Source organism: Panthera tigris, chromosome C1 (assembly GCF_018350195.1).
Source record: "Panthera tigris isolate Pti1 chromosome C1, P.tigris_Pti1_mat1.1, whole genome shotgun sequence".
Taxonomy (NCBI): Eukaryota; Metazoa; Chordata; class Mammalia; order Carnivora; family Felidae; genus Panthera; species Panthera tigris.
In genome coordinates, this window is record NC_056667.1 from 77,575,417 (window position 1) to 77,589,640 (window position 14,224).

Below are 14,224 nucleotides of genomic sequence, written 5' to 3' on the forward strand. Positions count from 1 at the left end.
CTCAGGCAATTACAGATGTTGGCAAGGATGTCGAGAAAGAGGAGCCCTTTTGTACTGCTGGTAGGAATGCAAGCTGGTGCAGCCACTCTGGAAAACAGTATGGAGGGACCTCAAAAAATTAAAAACAGGACTATCCTATGACCCAGCAATTGCACTACTAGGTATTTATGCAGAGGATACAGGTGTGCTGTTTCAAAGGGACGCATGCACCCCAATGTTTACAGCAGCACTATCAACAATAGCCAAAGTATGCAAAGAGCCCAAATGTCCATCAATGGGGAATGGATAAAGAATATATGGTGTGTATATATATATATATATATATATATATATATATATATATATACACACACACAGTGGAGTATTACTCGGCAATCAAAAAGAATGAAATCTTGCCATTTGCAACTATGTGGTATTATGCTAACTAGAGGGTATTATGCTAAGAGAAATAAGTCAGTCAGAGACAAATATATGACTTCACTTGTGGAATTTAAGATACAAAACAGATGAACATAAGGGAAGGGAAGCAAAAATAATATAAAAACAGGGAGAAGGACAAAACATAAGAGACTCTTAAATACAGAGAACAAACAGGGTTGCTGGAGGGATTGTAGGTGGGGGGAATGGATAGATGGGCAAGGGGCATTAAAGAAGACGCTTGTTGGGATGACCACTGGATGTTACATGTAGGGGATGAATCACTGGATTCTACTCCTGAAGTCATTATTGCACTATATGCTAACTAACTTGGATGTAAATTTAAGAAAAAATATATATATATATTTAAAATATATATAATATATAATATATTATAATAATATATAATATATATATTTTAAAAATCTTTCAGCAAAACAAAAAATATATATAATATATAATATATTATAATAATATATAATTATATATATATGTATTTAAAAAATCCTTCAGCAAAACAAAAGAATACATCAGGGAAAGGGAAACATGGCTCTAACACAGGAGAGAGGTGAAGGGAAATCCCAGGATGACAGCTAATGAATCAGGCCCAGGTAAATATCCACTTTATATCTGCAGGAAAGGGAAGGGAACTAGGGAGAAAAGTGTAACTAAGGGATTATTTGTGTTGGTTTGAAAAAAGTGCTGAAGGTCTTATAAAAATGGTTTATTGTTAGGTTTTTGTTGAAAGGTTTGACTAAAGTAAATAATTATGGTAATAATATATTTGTATTTTACTATGTATTATGTCATTTTATTTTTTTAATCACTCTGAGGGATATCAGCAAGCCAATATTATTCATCTCATAGTATGTAATTATATATATGTTAAAAATAGGCTTAAAGGCATTGAGTGATTACAGTGTTAGAGGTAAGAATAGAACCCTGGTCTAACTCCTGTTGTGTTTTTCCTATTATACAATCGATCTTCTACCAAAAGGTTTGAATGTATACCTTATGTTTGATATATTCCACATACACTACACATCCTCACTGCATCATAAAAGCCATAAGCACCCATTTTGTCTTTTGTATTCTCCCCTCCCCCATCTGCCCTCCCCACCAGTATTTTAACATTCTTTCTTGTTCCTAACATTTTTTTTTTTTTTTTTTTTTTTAGTTTTTTACCTTTCACTGGACACTAAGGTGACACGAACCTTCATTCTGCCTCTAGAATTTGTCTTTATATTTGATCCTCCTGGCTTTTGAATTGTACCTTTCCCTTTTGTTTTCTTTTTTCTTTCCTTTTCTTTTCTTTCTTTCTTTCTTTCTTTCTTTCTTTCTTTCTTTCTTTCTTTCTTTCTTTCCTTCTTTCTTTCTGACAGAAAGAGAGCTTGAGCAGGGGAGGGATAGAGAAGGAGGGAGAGAATCCCAAGCAGGCTCTGGGCTGTCAGCATGGAGCCCAATGCCTAACTTGAACCCATAACTGTGAGATCATGACCTGAGCTGAAACCAAGAGTCGGACACTTAACCAACTGAGCAACCCATGGGCCCCTGGGGAGAGAGAATCTTGAGCAGGCTCCACACCCAGCATGGAGGCCCATGTGATCTCACCACTGTGAGATGACCTGAGCTGAAATCAAGAGTCAGATGCCCAAGAAACTGAGCCACCCAAGCACCCCTATTTTTTTGTTTTGTTCTTTCTTTCTTTCTTTCTTTCTTTCTTTCTTTCTTTCTTTCTTTCTTTTTTTAATTTTAGAGAGCATGCGAGCAGGAGAGAGGGACAGAGGAAGAGAGAGAGAGAATCTTAAGCAGGCTCCATTCTCAGTGCAGAGCTGAATGTGGAGCTTGATCCCATGAACCTGGGATCATAGCCTGAACCAAAATCAAGAGTTGGATATTCAACTGAAAGAGCCAGTTGCCCCTATTTTCTTTTTTTTTTTTTTCTTTCTTAAAATATCTATCTCTCTTTCTATTTATGATTTATTTATTTTTGAAAGAAAGGAGAGAGAGTGCACAGGGGAGGAGCAGACAGAGAGGGAGAGAGAGAATCCCAAGCAGGCCCCACACTATCAGCATGGAGCCTGATATGGGACTTGAACTCATTAACTGAGATCATGACCTGAGCCAAAATCAAGAGTCAGATTCTTAACCAACTGAGCCACTCAGATGCCTGTATTTTGTTCTTTTAAACATATTTGGAAATGAACTTTTATACATTTAACTATGGATGCAGTTTTTTTTCTTTTTTAAATTTTAAATTTTTAGAAAAATGTTTATTTTTGAGAGTGAGAGACAGAGCATGAGTGGGGGAGGGGCAGAGAGAGAGGGAGACACAGAATCTGAAGCAGGCTCAGGCTCTGAGTTATCAGCACTGAGCCCAACATGGGGCTTAAACCCACAAACCACAAGACCATGACCTGAGCCAAAGTCTAACCGATTGAGCCACCCAGATGCCCCATATTTTTTATTTATTTAAATTCAAGTTAGTTAACATACAGTGCAGTATTGGTTTCACGAGTAAAATCCATTAACTCATCACTTACATACAATACCCAGTGCTCATCCCAGCTAGTGCCCTCCTTAATCCCCATCACACATTTAGCCTATCCTCCCACCCACCTCCCCTGTAGCAACCGCCAGTTTGTTCTCTGTATTTAAGAGTCTCTTATGTGGCACAAAAACAGACACTCAGATCAATGAAACAGAACAGAGAACCCATAAATGGACCCACAAACGTATGGCCAACTCGTCTTTGACAAAGCAGGAAAGAATATCCAATGGAATAAAGACAGTCTCTTCAGCAAGTGGTGCTGGGAAAACTGGACAGCAACATGCAGAAAAATGAACCTGGACCACTTTCTTACACCATACACAAAAATAAACTCAAAATGGATGAAAGACCTAAACAAAAGACAGGAAGCCATCCAAATCCCCGAGGGGAAAGCAGGCAAAAATCTCTTTGACCTTGGCCACAGCAACTTCTTACTCAACACGTCTCTGGAGGCAAGGGAAACAAAAACAAAAATGAACTGTTGGGACCTCATCAAAAATAAAAAACCTGCACAGTGAAGGAAACAATCACCAAAACTAAAAGGCAACTGATAGGATGGGAGATTTTTGCAAATCACCTATCAGATAAAGGGTTAGTATCCAAAATCTATAAAGAACTTATCAAACTCAACACCCAAAAAACAAATAGTCCAGTGAAGAAATGGGCAAAAGACACGAATAGACACTTCTCCAAAGAAGACATCCGGATGGCCAACAGGCACATGAAAAAGTGCTCAACATCACTCATCATCAGGGAAATACAAATCAAAACCACACTGAGATACCACCTTACACCTGCCAGAATGGCTAACATTAACAACTCAGGCAACAACAGATATTGGCGAGGATGTGGAGAAATAGGATCTCTCTTGCATTGCTGGTGGGAATGCAAGCTGGTGCAGCCACTCTGGAAAACAGTGTGGAGGTTCCTCAATAAATTAAAAATAGAACTACCCTACAACCCAGCAATTGCACTACTAGGCATTTATCCAAGGGATACAGGTATGCTGTTTCGAAGAGACACATGCATGCCAATGTTTATAGCAGCACGATCAACAATAGCCAAAGTATGGAAAGAGCCAAAATGTCCATCGGTGGATGAATGGATAAAGAAAATGTGGTATATATATACAATGGAGTATTACTCGGCAATCAAAAAGAGTGAAATCTTGCCATTTGCAGCTATGTGGATGAAACCAGAGGGTATTATGCTAAGCAAAATTAATAAGAGAAAGACAAATATGACCTCACTCATATGAGAACTTTAAGATACAAAACAGATGAACATAAGGGAAGGGAAGCAAAAATAGTATAAAGGAGGGGGACAAAACATAAGAGACTCTTAAAGATGGAGAACAAATGGAGGGTTACTGGAGGGGTTGTGGGAGGGGTGATGGGCTAAATGGGTAAGGGGCATTAAGGAATCTACTCCTGAAATCATTGTTACACACTATGCTAACTAATTTGGATGTAAATTAAAAAAATAAAATTATTTAAAAAAAGAATCTCTTATGGTTTGCCTCTGTCTCTGTTTTTATTTTTCCTTCCCTTTTCCTATGTTCATCTGTTGTATTTTTTCAATTCTACATATGAGATTGAAATCTTTTTTATTTTTTTTTTTATGTTTTATTTTATATTTGAGAGACAGAAAGAGAGAGAGAGAGCATGAGCAGGGAAGGGGCATAGAGAGGAAGACACAGAATTCAAAGCAGGCTCCAGGCTCCAAGCTATCAGCACAGAGCCCAATGCGGGGCTCGAACTCACAAGCAGTGAGATGATGACCTGAGCCAAAGTCGGGCGCTTAACTGACTGAGCCACCCAGGCGCCCCAAAATCTCTTTTGTTCTTGACTAGACTCTGCTGCAACTCATGGAACTCAATGCCATATACCTCTTTTAGTTTAAAACAACTTTGCATCCAGTTGGCCTTATTTTAGGCAAGAATAAGCATTTGGAAAATATTTCAAATTCTTCAGGGATGATCCTTATATAATGGAATACCAGCTACCTACTTCCCGAATGGCTGTTTGCTTCTGCCATATCGCCATCGTATCGGGTCATCCTCTTCAAAATATTTCTTGATATCCAACAAGATGTTTTGTAAGCATGTAATTCTATTTGAATATTTATTATGATCTATGACATGGTGCCCAGGGAAAAGTCCCAGAAGGTCATTTAATTCCTTTCTGACTACATATCATTCCATTTACTAAACGGACTTTCATCAGCATGAGATTTTCGTAATGGGAAAAGCTCTCACCAAGAAAACAGCTTCTGTAGAACCTAAGCTTATTCATTTACTACTTAAGAATTTAGGAATTCTTGGGGCACCTGGGTGGCTGACTCAGTTAAGTGTCCGACTTTAGCCCAGGTCATGATCTCACGGTTCATCAGTTTGAGCCCTGTGTCGGGACAGGAGCCTGGAGTCTGCTTTGGATTCTGTGTCTCCCTCTCTTTCTGCCCCTCCCCTGCTCTCACTCTATCGCTTTCTCAAAAATAAACATTAAAAAAAAAGAGGAATTTAGGAATTCTTCTGTTTACACAGGTTACTTTACCATTTATACACTAACTACAGATCTGGGTTCATAGCATGGTTTTTTAAAATTAATGTATTTAAATTCACATTAGATAACATACAATGTAGTATTGGTTTCAGGAGTGGAACTGATTCATCACTTACATATGACACCCAGTGCTCCTCCCAACAAGTGCCCTTCTTAATCCCCATCACCCACTTATCCCATTTCCCCACCCACCTCCCCTCTAGCAACCCTCAGTTTGTTCTCTGTATTTAAGAGTCTTTGACGGCTTGCCTGCCTCTCTGCTTTGATCTTATTTTTACTTCCCTTCCCATATGTTCATCTGTTGTGTTTCTTAAATTTCACATACAAGTAAAATCACATAATATTTGTCTTTCTATGACTGACTTATTTCACATAGCATACTCTAGCTCCATCCACATTGTTGCAAATGGGAAGATTTCATTCTTTTTGATCACTGAGTAGTAGCCATCGTATGTGTATACCACATCTTCTTTATCCATTCATTATTTGATGGACATGATGTGCTCTTTCCATACTTTGGCTATTGTCAGTAGCGCTGCTATATAAACATTGGGGTGCATGTGCCCCTTTGAATCAGCATTTTTGAATCCTTTGGATAAATAACTAGTAATACAGTTGCTGGGTTGTAGGGTAGTTCTATTTTTAATTTTTTGAGGAACCTCCATACTGTTTTCCACAGTGGCTGCACCAGTTTGCAGTTCCAACGGCAGTGCAAAAGTGTTCTCCTTTCTCTGCATCCTCACCAGCATCTGTTGTTTCTTGAGTGGTTAATTTTAACCATTCTGACATATGTGAGGTGGTATCTCATTGTGGTTTTGATTTGTATTTCCCTGATGATGAGTGATGTTGAGCATCTTCTATGTGTCTGTTAGCCATCTGGATGTCTTTGGAGAAGTGTCTATTCGTGTCTTCTGCCCAATTCTTCACTGGATTGTTTGTTTTTTGGGTGTTGATTTTGAGAAGTTCTTTATAGATTTTGGATACTAACCCTTTATGTGATAGGTCGTTTGCAAATATCTTCTCCCATTCTATCGGTTGCCTTCTTGTTTTGTTATTTTCTTTGCTGTGCAGAAGCTTTTCATCTTGATGAGGCCTCAATATTTCATTTATGCTTTTGTTTGCCTTGTCTCCAGAGACATGTCTAGTAAGAAGTTGTTGTGACCGAGGGGTGCCTGGGTGGCTTAGTTGGTTAAGCATCTGACTTGGCTCAGGTCATGATCTCGTGGTCCGTGAGTTCGAACCCATGTCAGACTGTGCTGACAACTCAGAGCCTGGAGCCTACTTCAGATTCTGTGACTCCCTCTCTGTCTGCCCCTTCCCCACTCACACTCTGCCTCTCGTTCTCAAAAATAAATAAACATTAAAAACAAAAAACAAAACAAAAAAAATGAAGTTGCTGTGGCTGAGGTCAAAGAGGTGGTTGCCTGTGTTCTCCTATAGGATTTTGATGGTTTCCAGTCTCACATTTAGGGTTTCATCCATTTTGAATTTATTTTTGTGTGTGGTTTAATAAAATGGTCCAGTTTTATTCTGCATGTTGCTGTCTGGTTTTCCCAGCACCATTTGCTGAAGAGACTCTCTTTTTTCCATTGGGCAGTCTTTCCTGCTTTGTCGAAGATTATGTGGCCAGACATTTGTGCATCCATTTATGGGCTCTCTGTTCTGTTCCACTGATCCATGTGTCTATTTTTGTGCCAGTACCATACTGTCTTGAGGATTATAGCTTTGTAATACAGCTTAAAGTCAGGAATTGTGATCCCTCCAGCTTTGCTTTGTTTTTTCAACATTACTTTGGCTTTTAGGGTCTTTGTAGTTTTATACAAATTTTAGGATTGTTTGTTCTAGCTCTGTAAAGAATTCTAGATAGGGATTGCATTGAATATGTAGATTGCATTCGGTAGTATAGACATTTTACCAGTATTTTCTAATCCATGAGCATGGATTTTTTTTTCCATTTTGTTGTGTATTCTTCAATTTCTTTCGTAAGCTTTCTATAGTTTTCGGCCTACAGATTTTTACCTCCTTGGTTAGGTTTATTCCTAGGTATATTAAGGTTTTTGTTGCTCTTGTAAATGGGATAGATTCCTTGATTTCTCTTTCTGCTGCTTAATTTTTGGTGTATAGAAATGCAACCAATTTCTGTACGTTGAATTTATATCCCGCAACTTTGCTGAATTCATGTATTGATTGTAGCCATTTTTTGGTGGAGTCTTTGGGTTTTCTATGTAGAGTGTCATGTCATCTGTGAAGAGTTAAACTTCAATTAAAAAAAATTGACTTCTTTTTACCAATATGCATGCCATTTATTTTTTTCTTGTCTGATTGTGAGTCTAGGACTTCCTTCCAGTACTATGTTGAACAACAGTGGTAAAAGTGATCATCCCTGTCATGTTCTTGACCTTAGGTGAAATGCTCTCACTTTTTCCCCATTGAGGATGATATTAGCTGTGAGCCTTTCATATATGGCTTTTATGATGTTGAGGTATGTTCCTTCCTTCTCCCCTGCTTTCTCAAGGGTTTTTATCAGGAAAGGATATTGTATTTTGTCAAATGCTTTTTCTGCACCTATTAAAAGGATCATATACTCCTTACCCTTTCTCTTAATAATGTGGCATATCACATTGATTGATTTGAGAATATTGAACCAGCCCTGCACCTCAGGAATAAATCCCACTTGATCATGGTGAATAATTCTTTTTTTTTTAATATGAAATTTATTGTCAAATTGGTTTCCATACAACACCCAGTACTCATCCTAATAGGTGCCCTCCTCAATGCCCATCACCCACTTTCCCCTCCCTCCCACCTCCCATCAACCCTTAGTTTATTCTAAGTTTTTAAGAGTCTCTCCTGGTTTGCCTCCTTCCCTGTCTGTAACTTTTTTTTTCCTTCCCCTCCCTCATGGTCTTCTGTTAAGTTTCTCAGGATCCACATAAGAGTGAAAACATAGGTATCTGTCTTTCTCTCTATGACTTATTTCACTTAGCATAACACTATCCAGTTCCATCCATGTTGCTACAAAAGGCCATATTTCATTCTTTCTCATTGCCAAGTAGTATTCCATTGTATATATAAACCACAACTTCTTTATCCATTCATCAGTTGATGGACATTTAGGCTCTTTCCATAATTTGGCTATTGTTGAAAGTGCTGCTATAAACATTGGGGTACAGGTGCCCCTATGCATCAGCACTGCTGTATCACTTGGGTAAATTCCTAGCAGTGCTATTCCTTGGTCATAGGGTAGATATATTTTTAATTTTTTGAGGAACCTCCACACTGTTTTCCAGAGTGCCTCCACCAGTTTGCATTCCCACCAACAGTGCCAGAGGGTTCCTGTTTCTCCACATCCTCTCCAGCATCTTTAGTCTCCTGATTTATTCATTTTAGCCACTCTGACTGGCGTGAGGTGGTATCTCAGTGTGGTTTTGATTTGTATTTCCTTGATGAGGAGTGACTTTGAGCATCTTTTCATGTGCCTGTTGGCCATCCAGATGTCTTCTTTAGAGAAGTGTCTATTCATGTCTTCCGCCCATTTCTTCACTGGATTATTTGTTTTTCGGGTGTGGAGTTTAGGGAGTTCTTTATAGATTTTGGATACTAGCCCTTTGTCCAATATGTAATTTGCAAGTATCTTTTCCCATTCTGTCGGTTGCCTTTTAGTTTTATTGATTGTTTCCTTTGCAGTATAGAAGCTTTTTATCTTCATGAGGTCCCAATAGTTCATTTTTGTTTTTAATTCCCTTGCCTTTGGAGATGTGTCGAGTAAGAAATTGCTGTGGCTGAGGTCAGAGAGGTTTTTTCCTGCTTTCTCCTCTAGGGTTTTGATGGTTTCCTGTCTCATATTCACGTCCTTCATCCATTTTGAGTTTATTTTTGTGAATGGTGTAAGAAAGTGGTCTAGTTTCATTCTTCTGCATGTTGCTGTCCAGTTCTCCCAGCACCATTTGTTAGAGACTGTCTTTTTTTCCCATTGGATATTCTTTCCTGCTTTGTCAAAGATGAGTTGGCCATACTTTTGTGGGTCCAGTTCTAGAGTCTTTATTCTATTCCATTGGTCTATGTGTCTGTTTTTGTGCCAATACCATGCTGTCTTGATGATTACAGCTTTGTAGTAGAGGCTAAAGTCTGGGATTGTGATGCCTCCCGCTTTGGTTTTCTTCTTCAATATTACTTTGGCTATTTGGCATCTTTTGTGGTTCCATACAAATTTTAGGATTGCTTGTTGTAGCTTCGAGAAGAATGCTGGTGTAATTTTGATTGGGATTGCGTTGAGTGTGTAGATTGCTTTGGGTAGTATTGACATTTTAACAATATTTATTCTTCCAATCCATGAGCATGGAATGTTTTTGCATTTGTTTGTATCTTCTTCAATTTCCTTCATAAGCTTTCTATAGTTTTCAGCATACAGATCTTTTACATCTTTGGTTAGGCTTATTCCTAGGTATTTAATGATTCTTGGTGCAATTGTGAATGGATCAGTTCTTTATTTGTCTTTCTGTTGCTTCATTATTAGTATATAAGAATACAACTGATTTCTTTAAATTAATTTTGTATCCTGTGAATTTGCTGAATTAGTGTATCAGTTCTAGCAGACTTTTAGTGTAGTCTATTGGGGTTTCCATGTGTAATATCATGTCATCTGCAAAAAGTGAAAGCTGGACTTCATCTTTGCCAATTTTGATGCCTTTGATTTCCTTTTGTTGTCTGATTGCTGATGCTAGAACTTCCAGCACTATGTTAAACAACAGCCGTGAGAGTGGACATCCCTGTCGTGTTCCTGATCTCTGGGGGGAAGCTCTCAGTTTTTCCCCATTGAGGATGATATTAGCTGTGGGATTTTCATAAATGGCTTTTATGATGTTTAAGTATTTTCCTTCTATCCCAACTTTCTCGAGGGTTTTTATTAAGAAAGGATGCTGAATTTTGTCAAATGCTTTTTCTGCATCGATTGACAGGATCATATGGTTCTTTTCTTTTCTTTTATTAATGTGATGTTTCACATTGATTTGCGACTATTGAACCAGCCCTGCAGCCCAGGAATGAATCCCACTTGATCATGGTGAATAATTCTTTTTATATGCTGTTGAGTTCGATTTGCTAGTGTCTTTTGCATCCATATTCATCAGGGATATTGGCCTGTAGTTCTCTTTTTTTGCTGGGTCTCTGTCTGGTTTGGGAAACAAAGTAATGCTGGCTTCATAGAATGAGTCTGGAAGTTTTCCTTCCCTTTCTATTTTTTGGAACAGCTTGAGAAGGATAAGTATTAGCTCTGTTTTAAATGTCTGGTAGAATTCCCCAGAGAAGCCATCTGGTCTTGTTTGGACTCTTATTTGTTGGGAGGTTTTTGATAACTGATTCAGTTTCTTCGCTGGTTATGGGTCTGTTCAAATTTTCTATTTCTTCCTGTTTGAGATTTGGAAGTGTGTGGGTGCTTAGGAATTTGTCCATTTCTTCCAGGTTGTCCAGTTTGTTGGCATATAATTTTTCATAGCATTCCCTGATAATTGCTTGCATTTCTGAGGGATTGGTTGTAATAATTCCATTTCATTCATGATTTTATCTATTTGGGTCCTCTCCCTTTTCTTTTTGAGAAGCCTGGCTAGAGGTTTATCAATTTTATTTTTTCAAAAACCAATTCTTGATTTCATTCATCTGCTCTACTGTTTTTTTTTTAGATTCTATATTGTTTATTTCTGCTCTGATCTTTATTATTTCTCTTCTTCTGCTGGGTTTGGGGTGTCTTTGCTGTTCTGCTTCTAGTTCCTTTAGGTGTGCTGTTAGATTTTGTATTTGGGATTTTTCTTGTTTCTTCAGATAGGCCTGGATTGCAATGTATTTTCCTCTCAGGACTGCCTTCACTGCATCCCAAAGCGTTTGGATTGTTGTATTTTCATTTTCATTTGTCTCCATATATTTTTTAATTTTTTCTCTAATTGCCTGGTTGACCCAGGCATACTATGGAGGGTTGACCCTCCATGCTTTTGGAGGTTTTCCAGACTTTTTCCTGTGGTTGATTTCAAGTTTCATAGCATTGTGGTCTGAAAGTGTCCATGGTATGATCTCAATTCTTTTATACTTATGAAGGGCTGTCTTGTGACCCAGTATGTGATCTATCTTGGAGAATGTTCCATGTGCACTCGAGAAGAAAGTATATTCTGTTGCTTTGGGATGCAGAGTTCTAAATATATCTGTCAAGTCCATCTGATCCAATGTATCATTCAGGGTCCTTGTTTCTTTATTGATCCTGTGTCTAGATGATCTATCCATTGTTGTAAGTGGATTATTAAAGTCCCCTGCAATTACCACATTCTCATCAATAAGGTTGTTTATGTTTGTGATTAATTGTTTTATATATTTGGGGGCTCCGGTATTTGGCTCATAGACATTTATATTTGTTAGCTCTTCCTGATGGATAGACCCTGTAATTATTATATAATGCCCTTCTTCATCTCTTGTTACAGCCTTTAATTTAAAGTCTAGTTTGTCTGATATAAGTATGGCTACTCCAGCTTTCTTTTGACTTCCAGTAGCATGATAGATTGTTCTCCACCCCTCACTTTCAGTCTGAAGGTGTCCTCAGGTCTAAAATGAGTCTCTTGTAGATAGCAAATAGATGGGTCTTGTTTTTTTATCCATTCTTATACCCTGTGTCTTTTGGTTGGAGCATTTAGTCCATTTACATTCAGTGTTATTTGAAAGATACGGGTTTAGGGTCATTGTGATATCTGTAGGTTTCATGCTTGTAGTGATGTCTCTGGTACTTGTGGTCCTTGCAACGTTTCAGTCACATAGTGCCCCTTAGGATCTGTTGTAGGGCTGGTTTAGTGGTGATGAATTCCTTCAGTTTTTGTTTGGGAAGACCTTTATCTCTCCTTCTATTCTGAATGACAGACTTGCTGGATAAAGGATTCTTGGCTGCATATTTTTTTCTGCTGATCATATTGAAGATTTCCTGCCATTCCTTTCTGGCTTGCTAAATATCAGTAGATAGGTCTGCCACTAGGCTTATGGGTCTCCCTTTATAAGTTAGAGCCTGTTTATCCCTAGCTGCTTTAAGAATTGTCTCTTTATCCTTGTATTTTGCCAGTGTCACTATGATATGTCATGCAGAAGACTGATTCAAGTTATGTCTGAAGGGAGTTCTCTGTGCCTCTTGGATTTCAATGCCTGTTTCCTTCCCCAGATCAGGGAAGTTATCTTCTATGATTTGTTCAAGTACACCTTCAGCTTCTTTCTCTGTCACTTCTTCTGGAATTCCTATGATACGGATATTATTCCGTTTGATTGCATCACTTAGTTCTCTAAATCTCCCCTCATACTCCTGGATTTTTTAATCTTTGTCTCAGCTTCCTCTTTTTCCGTTATTTTATCTTCTAATTCACCTATTCTCTCTTCTGCCTCTTCAATCCATGATATGGCCGCCTCCATTTTATTTTGTGCCTAATTTATAGCATTTTAAAATTCTTCATGATTATTTTTTAGTCCCTTGATCTCTGTAGCAATACATTCTCTGCTGTCCTCTGTGCTTTTTTCAAGCTCAGTGATTAATTTTATGACTATTATTCTAAATTCTTGTTCCATTTTATTGCTTAAATCGGTTTTGATCAATTCGTTAGGTATTGCTACTTCCTGGAGTTTCTTTTGAGGAGAATTCTTTCGTTTCATCATTTTGGCTAGTCCCTGCGGTGGCTCCAAACTGCAGGGCACTTCCCCTTTGCTCTCCAGAGAAACTCGTGTTGGTGGGCGGGGCTGCAGTCAGACCCGATGTGTGCCCCTAGCCCACTGCTGGGGCCACAGTTGGACTGGTGTGTACCTTATCTTCCCCTTTCCCAGGGGCAGGACTCACTGTGGAGTGCTGTGGCCCCTGTCTGGGCTGTTTGCATACTGCCAGGCACAATTGTGGTGCTGCTTTGATGGGATCTGGCCAAGGGTGTATTAGTGGGGTGGGTCCGCAAGTGCACAGGGGCAGGAGGGCCAGGCTTAGCTAGCTTTGCCATAGGTGGTCCCCTGCGGGAAGGGCCCTGCAGCACCGGGAGGGAGGCAGGACCATTGGGGGGATGGATCCACAGAAGCACAGTGATGGGTGTTTGCACAGTGCAAGCAAGTTCGGTGAGGGAAACTGGTTCCCTTTGGAATTTCGGCTGGGGGATGGGAGAGGGAAATTATGCTTGCCAGCACCTTTGTTCCCCTGTGGAGCTCTGTCCTTCTGGGGCTCAACAACTCTCCTTCCCAGCATCCTCTCACCCTCCTCGCTCTCCGAGAGCAGAGCTGTTGACTTCTAACATTCCAGATGTTAAGTCCTGCTTGCTGTCAGAACTCACACAGTCCGGCACCTCCACTTTTGCAAGCCAGACTTCGGAGGCTCTGCCTTGCCTGGTGGGCTGACCCTCCACCACCCGGCTCCCTCCTGTCAGTCCGTGTAGCATGCACTGCCTCTCTGCACTTCCTACTCTCTTCTGTGGGCCTCTTGTCTACGCTTGGCTCCAGAGAGTCCATTGTGCTAGTCTTCTGGTGGTTTTCTGGATTATTTAGGCTGATGTGGGTGGAATCTAAGTGATCAGCAGGACTAGGTGAGCCAAATGTCCTCCTATGTCGCCATCTTTGGCTATTTGGTGAATAATTCATTTAAGGTACTCTTTGGTTTGATTTGCTAGTATCTTTTTGAGAATTTTTGGATCCGTGTTCATCAGGG

General features: G+C 39.3%; 1 protein-coding gene across 5 annotated transcripts in view; it reads left to right on the top strand.

The window, feature by feature from the left end:
* The window catches only part of CC1H1orf146 (chromosome C1 C1orf146 homolog), a 58,305-nt gene that overhangs the window by 23,222 nt on the left and 20,859 nt on the right, over positions 1-14,224 (top strand). The gene's annotated exons all lie outside the window — the stretch shown is intronic.